The sequence below is a fragment of the Oryctolagus cuniculus genome, chromosome 11, assembly GCF_964237555.1.
Source record: "Oryctolagus cuniculus chromosome 11, mOryCun1.1, whole genome shotgun sequence".
Classification (NCBI taxonomy): domain Eukaryota; kingdom Metazoa; phylum Chordata; class Mammalia; order Lagomorpha; family Leporidae; genus Oryctolagus; species Oryctolagus cuniculus.
Window position 1 is genome coordinate 19,547,237 of NC_091442.1, and position 15,562 is coordinate 19,562,798.

At 43.3% G+C, this 15,562-nt stretch overlaps 1 pseudogene; it reads left to right on the forward strand.

Moving 5' to 3' along the window:
- The first annotated feature begins 215 nt into the window (after window positions 1-215).
- On the forward strand, window positions 216-15,122 carry LOC127491100 (ubiquitin-like-conjugating enzyme ATG3 pseudogene; annotated as a pseudogene).
- Window positions 15,123-15,562: the final 440 nt, after the last annotated feature.

Consider the following 15,562-nt stretch of genomic DNA (forward strand, 5'->3'; position numbering starts at 1 on the left):
GTTAGGCTGAGACCTGAAACATGGGAAGACACAATACTGATCAGGCACTGAGACAAGAATGTTGCAAGCAGAAGAAATAACAAGTGCAAAGGCCCTGAGGCAAGCAAATAGCTACCATACTATAAGAACTAAAGGGAGACTCATGAGTCTGGAATATCCCAGTGAGCAGAGAATGGTGGAAGGTAAGGCAGGTAAGCAGAACATCCAGAACCGCCATGCTTAAAGTTTCCTTGGACGTAATTACAAAAGCTTTGGGAGCCATGGAGGTGATTCAAGCGAGTTCCTCTAACTGAACTCCAGTAGTTAAAAACTCTCTCTGGGGGCAAGCATTTGGGGGCAAGGTTAAGATGTCACTTGGGGGGCCGGTGCTGTGGCGTAGCAGGTAAAGCCACCACCTGCAGTGCGGGCATCCATATGGGTGCTGAGTCAAGTCCTGGCTGCTCCACTTCCAATCCATCTCTCTGCTATGGCTGGGAAAGCAGTACAAGATGGCCCAAGTCCTTGGGCCCCTGCACTGCATGGGAAACTGGGAAGAAGCTCCTGGCTTCGGATTGGCACAGCTCCAGCCATTGCAAATTGGGGAGTAAACCAGCGGATGGAAGCTCGCTCGCTCTCTCTCTCTCTCTCTGCCTCTCCTTCTCCCTCTGTGTAACTCTTTTAAGTAAAATAAATAAATCTTAAAAAAAAAAAAAGATGTCACTTACAATGCCTGCATTCCCTATTAGAGTTCCTAGGTTCAAATCCCTGCCCTGCTTCCCATTCCTGCTAATGTCAGCCACTGGATGGGAGATCTTTCTCTCTCACTCTCACTCTCACTCTGTGTGTGTGTGTGTGTGTGTGTGTGTGTGTCTATAAAATAAAATAAGGGGTGGGCATTTGGCACAGTGGTTAACACACCACTTAGGTAATTGCATCCTATATTGGAGCTCTGGGGTTCAAGTCCCAACTCTGCTTCTGATTTCAGCTTCCTGCTAGCTTGTACCCAAGGAGATACAGGTGATGGTTCAGTTCCTGCCACCCATGTGGGAAACCCAGATTTCATTCTTGGCCTGGCCTTGTCCCAGATGCTGTAGGCATTTGGGCAAGGAAGGTTGTTCTCTCTTTGCCTCACCTCTCCTCTCCTCTCCCCTACCCTACCCTCCTTTCCTCTCTTCTCCTCTCCTCTTCTCTCCCCCCCCCCCTCACACACACACACACAAACACACAAATAAACTTCTTAGGTATAAAAAATAAAATAAATAAAAATCACTCTGCCTGCTAGAAGCAGCAGGAAAATAAATTCTTAGGGGACAGACATGGAAGCAGGAGGACACTGTGGGAAGCATCCAATTGCAGGATGGGACAGGATAGGGCCTTGGCTTGGTGTCCTGTATCTGAGCTCCTTTCTCTCCCCAATGTTTTCAACAGAGGTCAACTTTGATCTCATCCTCTTGCTGTGGTATGTACAACCTCACCCTGTTCCCCAGGAGAACCCAGAGCTTCTAAAACTGACAGTGTCTACCACCTTCCTGAGTTCTCTACAGTAGCACTGTCCAGCAGAAATATAAGGCAAGCAACATGTGTACTTTTAAATTTTCTAGTACATTTTAAAATGTAAAAAGAAATTAGCAAAATTAACTCCAATAGTGTGTTTTATTTAACCCAATATATCCAAAATAGTATCATGTCAAGGTGCAATCAACATAAAATTAATGAGATGTTTTACATTTATCATGCTAAGGCTCCAAAATCCAGTGTATATGTTTAACCTACAGCACACATGATTCAGATTAACCATAATTCCCATGCTCAGCAGGCACGGGGGGCTGCAGGCATCACTACGTGGTAAAGCTCTGAATCTGCTCATGTGACTCCTTTACCATTCACGGCCCACCTCTAGGAAAGCTCACTCCTTTAACAAGAACCCTGGGGCCCACTGCAAGCCTCGATGTCAGGCTCCCTCACCCCCAGAGCCCCCGTGAATCTTGTGATTAACAGAACGCTTTATCATCGGGCCCCTGAACATAACACCATGCAAGCACAGGTCCTGTGACATCTTGGCCACATGAGCGCCAAGACTCGAGTTTAAGAGTTTTATACCCAGGCTGCAATTACATTAGCAACAAGCAGTTTTGCTGGAAAGCCCAGTGCAGGTTTGCATATTAAGGGATGAGCTGCTTTCTGTAGGGTATGTTTTTCAGTAGTCTTTCATCATTGAGCACAACAGGTGTGTCTAAGTTCCAAGAGAGATGACAGGCAGGCTAAGCATACAGAGGCTGACTCAGATCCACTGTGAAGTGGGTCATGGCCACAGACAGTTACTGTGCTTGGCCTAACCTGTGGTTTTGGCAACAAATGTCAAAGTCATCAACAGCATAGCTGAAATGGATTGTGTACATATGTCATTGAATTCTTCTAACATACTCTAAGTGGGATATTACTTTCCTCCTTTTTTACTTATGGCAAAACAGACTCAGAAAGCTTTGTTGACCAGCCCAAGGTCCCACAGCTGGTAAAGGAAGGATCTGATATTTGAACTCCGGTATGACTCATAGCCACTGTGCTGCACTGGCTCCCATAACAACCACACCACTGCTACCAAGTTCACGCCAACTGAGGACATTCAAGTCCCACGCCCACGAAGCCATGCCCAGCAGAAGGCATCCTTCCTGTGACGCCAGGGCAGAAGGGATGGGTGATACGCGACACAGCATTGGGGGTGGCAGGGATCAAGTGGAGCCTCTGCTTTCCTTAAGGAGAGGTAGACTTAGCTGCTGTGAGTAAAGCGGCTGCATTAGGGAGAAGAAAAAGAAAGGTAAACAGACACGAGAAAGAAAACACGGGGACTCCCAAAGCTGCTGATGAGACAGGACCTGCACCCTCCTCAGCCAGGAAAAGTTTCAGAGCCATGAGGGAGGCACCACATTTCCAGAAGATTGTCTGAGGAAAAGTTTCATAGTAAAGAAGTGACCGGAAATACAAATAGCTCAGAGACTCTGAAAACTAGCAGGGAGAGAGAAAAACAAACCACGCTGCTGTTGCCACTGCTGCTGCTTCCACGGCTCCTACACTGTAGCAGCCGGGGAACACCATCTTACCAGGAATAGGATTCTATTTATAAAATACTGGAACTAAGAAGGCTGAGGGGAAAACTTCAGTAAGTGTGTGACAAGATCTGCAATCAGCACAGAGACTCTGACGGCCAATATAGAGAGGGGAGCAAAGCCCAGTGCCTGCTGTCACCACGCACCACTCACTCCCCAGCTCTCCTGCTGGGGGGGAGGGGGGGAAGTGTGCGCATCTTGCCCAGAAGTAAGCAGAAAGTGTTGCGATCCCCCACCACCGTCTCAGATAGACAGCCCCAACCACAGGAGAACCCCACAATCTGCACCTACTTTACATCAGGTCCAAGGGGCAGACTGGGGTCTGAGCGACTTCTTTGCTCCAAAAAAGGAACCCACGCTGCCTCCCTCCACACCCAGAGTAGCCGACCCAAGCTGCTGTGGAGAAACTGCAGCACTCACTCCACCTGTCTCAGGAGGAAGCAAACAAAAGCCCCAGAGACAGCAGCGGCACGTTCCAAGACAGAGAGCAGGCACCTGTGAACCTGCAGCTGTGCAAGTTTAGGGTACAAGCCCTGCAGCTACAATGCGGCTCTGCACAGTCTAGGGAAGTTCCCCTTGGCTCCTTGGGGCTAGTTGCCAGCAACAGCACACACACACAATCCCAGAGAACCAGACCTAAGGAAGCCTCTTCTCAGTTCTTAGCATAGGAGGCCAGAGCGCCTCCGCCTCCCTGCCATGGGAGGCCAGAGTGCCAGTTCTAGCATCGCCTTTGAATGACCTGCAGGAGCTGAGGGCGGTCTCCTCGGTAACCTGCAACTCTGGAGCTGTCGCTGCTAGTACTGTAACACCCGGAGTAGTGCGTACTCACCTGTGGGCTGTAGAGGGCTCTGCGTGGATTCCTCTGCTTCAGACTGGTGACTGCCAGTCCACAGTCACTAGAACTCACCCTGAGAGAACTGGGGAAGGACCCCACTGTATCCTACAGCTCCATGACTGTGACTGTTAATACTATATTTCTCAGAGTCATCTGAATAATATCCTGGGGATGATGGGAAGTACCTATGTGCTCCAGACATGCACCTGCCAATGTGTAATCCTCAGCATAACCTCTGTTCACCATGCAGGACTGTGCAACACCCCCTTAACATCTCCCAGTGCTGGGGCTTGCAATCTCGGCACTATAATCCCTAAAACTAGTCATGCCCACGCAGCAGGACCTGGGGAAGGACCTATGAATATCTGATAGTCCAAGGGCCATAGTTATTGGTGCTACAAGCCCCAGCATCACTCATGGGGACATGCTGGTGTCCCGCTGGCTCTTGTAGACACTGCTGACACCAATTACCACTGAAGAAATTACTCAGAGGTTATATTTCTGAGCTGATCTAGAAGCAAAGCTAAATCAACAAATCTAAGTGATACCCCACATTCCATCTAAAGAAAAATGTCTTTCCAACAAAACCTGTTCAGTAAAAAGGAATTATTATGCCAGGTATAGAAATATCAACATAAGGACATGGAAACTATGAAAAAGCAAGGAAGCATGACAATTCCAAGAGAACACACTAGTTCTTCTGAAGTAGACCCTGATCTGAAGAAAACCTGTGGAATGTTGAAAAAGAATTCAAAATAATGAACCTAGGGAAACTCAATGAGATGCAAGACAACAGAGATAAACCTTTTAAAGAAGTGATAAAGGGGCCAGCATTGTGTGGCATAGCAGATTAAGCTGCTGCCTGCGAGGCCGGCATCCTATGTGGGCATCGACTCAAGTACTGGGTGCTCCACTTCTAATCCAGCTCCCTGCTAATGCACCTGGAGAAACAGCAGAAGATGGACCAAGTACTTCGGCCCCTGGACCCATGTGGGGGTTCTGAAAGAAGTTCCTGGCTCCTGGCTTCTGTCTGGCTCAGCCCTGGCAGTTGTAGGGATCTGGGGAGCAAACCAGCAAATGGAAGGGTCTCATTCATTCTCTCTCTCTCTCTCTCTCTTCCTCTGTCTCTCTGTCTGTCTGTCTGTCTCTTTCTCTTTCTCTGCCTTTCAAAAAATAAATCCATATATATGCATATATATATATAAGATATGATAAAAACAATAGAGGACATGAATGAGAAATTCAATAAAAGAAATCTTCAAAAGAATAAAACAGAAGTTGTGGAGCTGAACATTTAAATTAACAAAATTTTAAAAAAATACAATTGAGAGCTTCAATATAGAATAGACCAAGCAAGAAAATAAGCTTTGATTAGGAAGGCAAAACTTTTGAAATAACTCAGACAAAAATAAGGAGAAAAAAAGTTTTAAAAGAATGAAGGAGGCTGGTACCGTGGCTCACTTGGCTAATCCTCCGCCTGCAGTTCCGGCACCCCGGTTTCTAGTCCCGGTTGGGGCGCCGGGTACTAGTCCCGGTTGCTCCTCTTCCAGTCCAGCTCTCTGCTGTGGCCCAGGAGGGCAGCGGAGGATGGCCCAAGTTCTTGGGTCCCTGCACCCACATGGGAGACCGGGAGGAAGCACCCAGCTCCTGGCTTCGGATCGGTGCAGCACCGGCCGTAGCAGCCATTAGGGGAGTGAACCAACGGAAGGAAGACCTTTCTATCTGTCTCTCTCTCACTGTCTATAAATCTGTCAAATAAAAAAAAAAAGGAAATCTATGCAAAATATTGGATATCATTAAGGAAATAAATATATATATTATAGGGATGTCTGAAGGGGAAGAGAAGGAAGGTATTGAGAACCTGCTGAATGAAATAATCTTGTAAAGTTCCCAAGTCTTAAAAGATATATGGCCATCCAGATATGGGAAGCTCAAAGAGACTCAACGAGAGTCAACCAAAAAATGCCTCAGCAAAATGAAGAGATGTGTTTTTGAGAAAATAAACAAAATAGACAAACTTTTAGCCAGACTAACAAAGAAAAATGAGGAAAATTCAATTAAATAAAATTGTACATGGAAAAGGAGACATTACAACCAATACCACAGAAATACGAAGGCTCATAAGAAACTATATGCTAACAAACTGAAAAACCTTGAAGAAACGGACAAATCCCTAGATACATATAACCTATGAAGACTCAATTAAGGTATAGAAGAAATAAACAGACTCATAATAAATATCAAGATGAAGAATGGGATGGGAGAGGGAGTGAGAGATGAGATGGTTGCGGGTGGGAGGGAGGTTATGGGGGAAAAAGCTGCAACAATTCAAAAGTTGTACTTTGTAAATTTATATTTATTAAATAAAAATAAATAAATAAATATCAAGATTATGGCAGTAATTAAAGTCCCTCATCAATGAAAAGTCCAGGACTTGATAGCTTTACTAAAGAACTCTACAAAACATTTAAGAAGGAACTACCTCAAATATTTTTCAAACTCTTCCAAGATACTGAAAAATATAGAACTCTGCCAAACTCTTTTTATGAGGCCAGCATAACTCCAATACCAAAACCACACAAAGATACAACACACACAGAAAAACTATAGACCAATATCCTTGATGAACATAGATGCATAAATTCTCAACAAAATATCTAAAAACTGATTCAAGCTCTCCATCAAATAGATCATATATCATTATCAGGTGGGACTTATCCCAGAGATGCAAGTATGGTTCTACATTTAAAAAACAATAAATGTCATAAATAGTATCAACATGATTATCTCAATAGTCAGAAAAAGCATTTGATAATGGCATTCCTTCATGATAAAAAAAAAAACACTTCATCAAATTAGATATAGAAGGAATATATCTCAAAATTATAAAGGTATTATAGGGTCAGTGCTGTGGTGCAATAGGTTAATCCTCCACCTGCAGTGCCGGCATCCCATATGGATGCAGGTTCTAGTCCGAGCTGTTCCTCTTCTGATCCAGCTCTCTGCCATGGCCTAGGAAAGCAGTAGAAGATGGCCCAAGTCCTTGGGCCCTTACACCTATGTGGGAGACCCAGAAAAAGCTCCTGGCTCCTGCTTCAGATCAGCTCAGCTCTAGCTGTTGTGGCTATTTAGGGAGTGAAACAGTGGATGGAACACCTTTCTCTCTGTCTCTCCCTCTCACTGTCTGTAACTCTACCTCTCAAATAAATAAATTATTTTAAAAAGGAAAAGAAATTTCCATTGTATCATTTACTGTTTTAAAAAAATAAAAATCCAGCTCTCTGCTATGGCTTGGGAAAGTGGTAGAAAATGGTCCAGGTCCCTGGGCCCCTGCACCCGTGTGGGAGACCTGGAAGAGGCTCCTGGCTCCTGGCTTCAGACGGGCGCAGCTCCATCCGTTACGGCCAATTAGGGAATGAACCAACAATGGAAGAGCTCTCTCTCTCTCTCTCTCTCTCTTTCTCTCTCTCTCTCTCTCTCTCTCTGTCTGCCTCTCCTTTTCTCTCTGTGTAACTCTTTCAAATAAATAAATAAAATCTTTAAAAAAATCAAAGGCACAAAAAAAGTAAAGATGTTCCTTGCTTGCAGATTGGAATAATTATTATTAAGATGTCTATACTATACAGCAAACTACAGATTCAATGAAATCTATCAAAATACCAACTTCATTCCTTATAGAACTAGGAAAAAAATCCTAAAATTCATATGGAATCAAAAAAGACCCAAAATAGTCAAAGAAATACTGAGCAAAACCAAAACAAACAAAAAAAGAATCAAGCAGGAGACATCAAAATACCTGATTCCAAAGCAATAGTAATTTTAAAAGCATGGTCGTAACATAAAAGCCAGCACATAGATCAGTGGAACAGAATAGAGGGCCCAGAAATTAATCCACATACACACAGCTAACTGAATTTTGACTAAGGTGTCAAGAACGTATATTGGAAAAAGAATAGTTTTTTCAGTAAATGGTACTGGCAAAACTGGATGTACATATATAGAAGAATAAAATTAGATTGTTACCTCTTAACCACCTTCAAACTCAAGACAGACCGAGGTCCACATGCAATTCCAGGAACTATAAAATTGCCAGAGCTGAACATAGGGGAAACACTTTAAGACACTGGTGTTGATGATAACTTCTTGGATAAGACTCCAGAAGCACAGTCAACAAAAGCAAGTCTCCATAAATGGAATCTTCTCAAATTTAAAAGCTCCTGCACAGAAAAAAAAAAAAATAGTGTAAAAACACATCAGACAGAAAAGGAGAAAATATTTGGAAGCTACATACCTGATGAAAGATTAGTATCCAGAATATATCAGCAACTCAAAAAAAAAAAAAAAAAAACAACCATTCTGTTAAGAAATGGGTGAAGGTACCTCCTTCTTTGATGACCTGTTCTTTCCACTGGGATCTCACTCACAGAGATCTTTTGCCAGAGTGTCTTGGCTTTCCATGCCTGAAATACTCTCATGGGCTTTTCAGCCAGATCCGAATGCCTTTAGGGCTGATTCTGAGGCCAGAGTGCTATTTAGGACATCTGCCATTCTATGAGTCTGCTGAGTATCTCACTTCCCATGTTGGATCACTCTCCCCTTTATTTATTCTATCGGTTAGTATTAGCAGGTACTAGACTTGTTTATGTGCTCCCTTTGACTCTTAGTCCTTTCATTATGATCAATTGTGAACTGAAATTGATCACTTGGAATAGTGAGATGCCATTGGTACATGCCACCTTGATGGGATTGAATTGGAATCCCCTGGTATGTTTCTAACTCTACCATTTGGTCATCAAAGAAGGAGGTACCTTTCTCTGAAGGGAGGAGAGAACCTCCACTTTGACTATGACCTTGTCTAAACAAGATAAGAGTCGGAGAACTCAGAGGGCTTCCATAGCCTTGGAAACTCATGACTGGAGCATAGGGAGATTACTGATGCCATAGACAGGAGTGTCAATTGGTAAAGTCAACAACAGGAGTCACTGTGCACTTACTCCTCATGTAGGATCTCTGTCCTTAATGTGCTGTGCATTGAGACTTAATGCTATAACGAGTACTCAAACAATATATTTCATTTTGTGTTTCTATGGGGGTGCAAACTGTTGAAATCTTTACTTAATGCATACTAAACTGATCTTCTGTAAAAAAAAAAAAAAAAAAAAAAAAGAAAGAAAGAAATTATCAATTCCCAACTTGACTCTAAATGGGATTAAACATGACAATAGGTCTGATCTGATTTCATCATCATTTAAAAAAAAATCTATTATTTTTCACTTTTTGTTTCTGTGTGGGAGCAAACTGTTGAAATCCTTACTTAATGTATACTAACCTGATCTTCTGTATATTAAGATAATCGAAAATGAATCTTGATGTGAATGGAAGGGGAGAGGGAGCGGGAAAGGGGAGGGTTATGGGTGGGAGGGACGGTATGGGGGGGAAGCCATTGTAATCCATAAGTCGTACTTTGGAAATTTATATTCATTAAATAAAAGTTAAAAAAAAAAAGAAATGGGTGAAGGATCTGAACAGACAATTCTCAAAAGAAGAAATACAAATGGCCAAAAAATAAATGAAGAAATGCACAACATCTAGCCAAAAGGGAAATGCAAATCAAAACCACAATGAGATGCCATCTCTGCTTACAGAAATTAACAAATACTGGTGAAGATGTGGAGAAAGAGGACGCTTATACAGTGTTGGTGGGAATGTAAATTAGTGCACCCATTGTGGAAAACAGTATGAAGATTTCTTTAAAAACAAGAAACGGAAATTCCACATGATCCAGCAACCACACTGCTGGGTATAGATATGAAATCAGTGTATGAAAGAGATACCTGCTCCATCGTGTTTATAGCAGCACTTTTCACAATAGCCAAAATGGAATCAACCAAGGTGTTCGACATTAGATGAATGGATATGGAAAATACGATATGAAATACCCTTCAACTATAAGATTGAAATACTCTTCAATTATAAAAAAGAATGAGATCCTATCATTTGCAGCAAAACCAAGGGGACAAAATTGATGGAGGACATCATGTTAAGAGAAACAAACCAGGCTGGCGCCGTGACTCACATGGTTAATCCTCCGCCTGTGGCGCCGGCACCCTGGGTTCTAGTCCAGGTTGTTGCGCTGGGTACTAGTCCCTGTTGTTCCTCTTCCAGTCCAGCTCTCTGCTGTGGCCCAGGAGGGCAGCAGAGGATGGCCCAAGTGCTTGGGTCCCTGTACCCGCATGGGAGACCTGGAGGAAGTACCCGGCTCCTGGCTTCGGATCGGCCCAGTGCGGGCTATAGCGGCCATTAGGGGAGTGAACCAACGGAAGAAAACCTTTGTCTCTCTCTCTCTCACTGTCTATAACTCTCTCTCACTAACTCTGCTTGGCAAAGAGAGAGAGAGAGAGAGAGAGAGAGAGAGAGAGAGAAACAAGCCAGACACAGAATTTGCTCCCTTATATGTGGAAAGTAAAGTTGAAAAAAAAAAAGATCCAATCCAATCTGAGCACAAAATGTTGATTACCAAATTCTGAGAAGGGTAGGAAGGATAAGAAGAGTTTATATTTTAAAGACTGGAGGAAACTGGGTATGGTTCACTCATCAGGACAAACAGCCTAACATGAGATGTTAATAGGGGAAATGGTATATGGAGTACACGGGAACTCTTTGTATGATTACAATTTTTCTTTTGTGAGTTAGAGCTTCTTTGGAATAAAGTGTTTTTAAAAATAAGATAAATAAAGAAAACATGAGAACTTCAGAAAATGAATCAACAGTTAATCCTTTTTCTGAAGATGTGCACATTCCCAGTAAGAACAGCGAGCTGAAGCACCTGAGATGTGCAGTCTGATTACGTGGCATGCTCATGGGCAGCCAGCTACCCGACACAACTGTTAGCTGATTATTTCAGGACTCCCTGGCCATACTCTAGAATCAACTCTTCGCTAATACTCATATTTAGCATTAAACGAGTCTTTGGCATTTCCTGAGGTCCTCAAATGGAGTAATTAGTTCACAACTCAATGAAGTTGAAGAAAAGACACAAAAGTCTGAAGAATGAGGTGTTTGTTCATAGTGACCTTGCGCTAGAACTTGAGATATCTGTGACTCCATCCAGTGTGTGGAAAGGGTTCTTATGGCAGGCACGAGGGGGGACTCTATGAGTTCTAGATTGCATACAAACATGCATATGAGTGTGTGTGCACATGGGTGTGTACACATGCATGTGTACATAGATATGCATGGGAAATATCCTTATTAGGCCCTTATTAGGATACCAGTACCACAAAGAATCATTCTATTGCAGAAGGAGTACAAGAAAGAGACTCAGAAAGCCTGAGTTGAGACGTAGGTTCAGACACCTACTGGTTGTCCAACCTTGCAAATTATCTCCATTCTTACTGCCAGAGTTTTCTCATTTATAAAGTGGAAAGGTACTCTTCCTTCAAGGTTGAGAAGATCATGTGAGAACCTATAAATAAAAATCCTGGCCCAAAAACTCAAACTCAAGCAGTGGCTCCACTCTGTTCTCTCACTTTCTCCCACACCTACTGATTCAGCACCTCCTGTGTGGCAGGCACTGTCCTAGGCCCTGGGATACCATGTTTATGAGAACATAGCCCCCACCCTTTCATTGCTTGGAATCTTGTAGGCAAAGACAGGCATAAACCAGAACACCTGTGACAGGTGACAGGTGACAGCAAGTGCTACAGAAAAGATAAAGCAAGGCAAGACCTGGAGTGCCAGAACAGACTGAGGCTGCTATTCCATAGGGAGAGGCCTGGGAGGGCATCCCTGGGGGATTCTGAGCAGGAACCTGAAAGAGGTGAGGAAGGGCTCCATTCAGAAACCTGGGAAATCATTCTTGATAGAGATGGAGGAGCGAAAGTAGAGGCCCTGATGTGGGAACACGCTTGGCATGTTGGGGAACAGAATAGGTCTTTCTGATGCTCTCATCACACAAGGTGGGTGAGTCCCGTGGATTATGGAGTAATTCATTCCCCTCAAAGTGGGCATAAATTAATCTCTCTCCACTAGGACTAAGTGGGGATACTAGGCCAGGCACACACACACACCAAGCACCTAGTGTCATCTGAATGACCATCAGAAAAGTGTAGCCCAACTCTGACTATCATCACCCATCCACTGTCCCTCAGGCCCTCTTCTTGGAGAAGGGCCTCTGGGTTGTCCCTTACTGCTCTCGTCCCCATACAACGGATTCACAACCACAGCTGTAAAGGAGCCTATATCCCTAGACTCCATTATATTATTTATTGCCATGTAACAAACCACTCCTGAATGGATTAAAGCAGCAATCATTTATTTAGTTCACAAATTACATTTGAGCACAGAGAGCCAAGCTCTGCTCCTTGAGACATCAGCTCAGCAGTTTGACTGATGCTACTTCTAAGAGAACTCACTCACTTGGCTGTCAGCTGGAAGCTTAGGCAAAGCTGAGGGCCATCCAGGGTTCCCAGGTCCTCTCCACATGATTCTCATCACATGGGCCACTTCATGGGCTACTTGGGCTTCCTCATAATAACCTGCTTGGGTTCCAAGAATGAGTACCCAAGAAAAAGGAAGCATAAACTCTCAGTTTCTAAAGACCTGGGCCCAGAAACTGAGACAATGTAACTGACCAAATTCTATTGGTCAACCAATCACAGCAATCAGATCCAAAGTTGAGAAATCTCCCATTTCAATCAAACCAGTGTCAAATAATTATGGGATTATGTTTTAAAACCACCATAACTTGGACTGGCCTTCTATGATCCCCAAACTCCCAGGACATGTATGCAAAACATTTATGATATTTCACCCTAAAACATTGGCATGCTTTTCTCCTGAGTCTGAGATCCTAAAAATTGCAAAAAGGCTATGTCAGTTACCTCTTTCCATGTAACAGACTACTCCAAATCTCTGCTTACAATCCTGTGGATCAACAAACTGAACTGAATTTGGGCAGTTTTTCTGATGACCTCTGTTGGGATATTTCACACACCATGATCAGCCTCTGGTCAGTTACATGACTTCTGTGACCTGTCTGGTGTTCAGCACGGTAATAGGAACAGCAAATTGCCCCCTCCTGCCCTGAAAACCATTGGCTTAAACAAAGTTCTTTGATAAACTTGTGGGTGTCTAAACCTCAAATAAAACTGATTCTAAGGAATTTCAAGTCGGATATACATCTAGGGAAAATAGAGTTGGCATTTAGGATTTAGCTCAGTGTTAGAACTACCCAGAGTGAAAGGTACCAGTGGGTATAGAGAAACAGACTTTCAGGGATGTCCAGGTAAAATACCTAATATCCCTGAGAAGTGATCGTTGACTTATTTGGCCTTGCAATAAACATCTTGGAATATACTGAGTTTCAGTATAGCAAACACATTGCCGAAATTTCTAGAAATAGAAAGGATCAAGTGGGTTCCCCAAATCAGGTCTTCCAGGTGAATTACTGGTTGGACATATTGATTCTACATGACAGCAAGGTAAGATTGAGACTGGTATTGATTTGACCTGCTCTGCAGCCCTGGACCATGGGTTATATAAGAAATCCTCATGGAACACCAGATATGCTTGCCAACCAAAAACAGCTTCCCTCAAACATGAGATCTAATACGTGAACATTAATTCTGGTGTATCCAGAGCACTTCCAATTTGTCTACTGCCCTGACATAATCATTAGGAACTTCCACTGTCACTCCTAAAATTGTCCTTTCCTGTTTGGACTGAATTTATATGGGCATCCTAAGTGACTTTCTCATTTCTCAACTTTAAGAATCTACAGTCCTGGGGATTGAAATTTGTATTCAACTATTTTGGTTCTTAGGGAGTTTCACTTCCCCATCCAACTGAAATAGACAGATTTTCTTAACTAGAATGCTTTGGTTTAGGAATTTGACTATTTTGTACATTTCACTATTTTTTGTACCCCTTGAGAATAGCAGAAGATCCTTCAAAAACCTGTAGAGTCATCACCCTATATGAGTATGCCACATGATGAATGTTGGCAGCAGTAAGGAAGTTTTCTGACTTCCCGGTGTCTGTTTCAGCTGCTCTTCCTAGCCTATCATCAGGGTACTCCAGCAATCAGGATACAGAATGTGGTTGACAGTGAAAAAAAGGCACTGGAACTGACAAAGTACCTTACCTAGCTCTTCGAGACTCAATGTTAAAGGAAACTGGTGCTATCACCCCAAAAGGATTTGTGGCATCTGGAGATAGTCACTAAACCATTGCCATCCAACATAGCAATGGGCCACATGGGAAGAATTTAAAGTGAAGCATGGCGGGGCCGGCGCCGTGGCGCAGCGGGGTAACGCCCTGGACTGAAGTGCCTGCATCCCATATGGGCGCCAGTTCAAGTCCCAGCTGCTCCACTTCCGATCCAGCTCTCTGCTATGGCCTGGGAAAGCAGTAGAAGATGGCCCAAGTTGTTGGGCCCCTGCACCCATGTGGGAGACCCAGAAGAAGCCCCTGGCTCCTGGCTTTGGATCAGCAGAGCTCCAGCCGTTGCAGCCAATTGGGTAATGAACCATCGGATGGAAGACCTCTTTCTCTCACTCTGCCTCTCTTCTCTGTGTAACTCTGACTTCCAAATAAAAATACATAAATCTTAAAATAAATAAATAAATAAAAATAAAGTGAAGCATGGCTACCAACATGCAAACAATTTCTGGCAACCAAAAATGTGCCATGCTACAAACATATTGAATATTCAGATGAATTAGAAGTTATCACTAAAGAAGATGATGGTGGTGGGAGATGGCTAGATATGGACCACAACATGGTATTGCAGGAACAACAGAAGCAATTAAGGAGCTTATGACAAAAAGAAAAGACAACCCAGAGCTCAAGGATTACACAGCCTTAGGTGATGAGGAAGATGTAGGCAAAGCTGCAAAGAAGGAAAAATATTTTTTAAAAAATGGATTATTGAAAAAGATGAAGACATTCCAGATGCAAGGAAAATAGTAGAAGCTTGTACATTTATAACTGATATTGGAGGTGAAGATGCTATTTCACAAATCAGAACAAGTGACCTTTGCATCACTTACAATAAACATCAGATGTCATGACCATGGTCACTTGACTATGACAAGCAATGTCAGCCTCTAACAGCTGACCACATGTGTGCAGACAGTAGTAGGGATCATCTGAAGAAAACAGTAGCTACTGAAAGTCACCGCCGTCTCCCATTACCTCCCTAAAGTAATGAAAATCATTGAAACCATGACAGAGAGAGGGGCAAACCTGGCATTCATGTGTATCTTCTGAGCTTCTTGAAATATGCCCGCACTGCCATTCCAGCACCCAAATGCAACACCACAAGACCTTTCTCAGTGTAACAAAAACAGCATAGAATCTATCCTAATTTTGGCTCTTATTTATGTATTTATAAAGGCAGCAGGAAAGAGATCCCCATCCACTGATTTACTCCCCAAACGCCTGAAACAGCTAGGGCTGAGCCAGGTCAAACCAGAAGCCAAGAACTCAGTCCAGAACTCCTACCTGGGTGTCAGGGACCCAACTACTTGACCTACCCTCTCTGCTGCCTCTCAGAGTACACGTTTGGCAGGAAGCTGGAATAAGGATCTGTGCTGAGACTAGAATTCAGGCACTTTGATATGGGATGTGGGCTTCTGAAAAA